Below are 297 nucleotides of genomic sequence, written 5' to 3' on the forward strand. Positions count from 1 at the left end.
CTGCGTACGATAACACCCCACAACAGAACCATCACCACTCCTGGATCTTACAGATACACCTCCAGAAACATTATATATCTCATCCAGTGCACCAAATGCCCTGATGGAAAATACATAGGAGACACCAAGAAGCAATTGCACACCAGAATGAATGCACACCGAAAATCTATTACAGACAAGAATACTCAGCTACCTGTGGGGACACATTTCTCACAAGAAAGCCACTCTGTCTCCAATCTCTCAGGCTTGATCCTCAAAGGGAATTTACAAACCACTTTTCACAGATGAACCTATGAA

Source organism: Gavialis gangeticus, unplaced genomic scaffold, assembly GCF_001723915.1.
Source record: "Gavialis gangeticus isolate Ggan-Ray unplaced genomic scaffold, GavGan_comp1, whole genome shotgun sequence".
NCBI lineage: Eukaryota > Metazoa > Chordata > Crocodylia > Gavialidae > Gavialis > Gavialis gangeticus.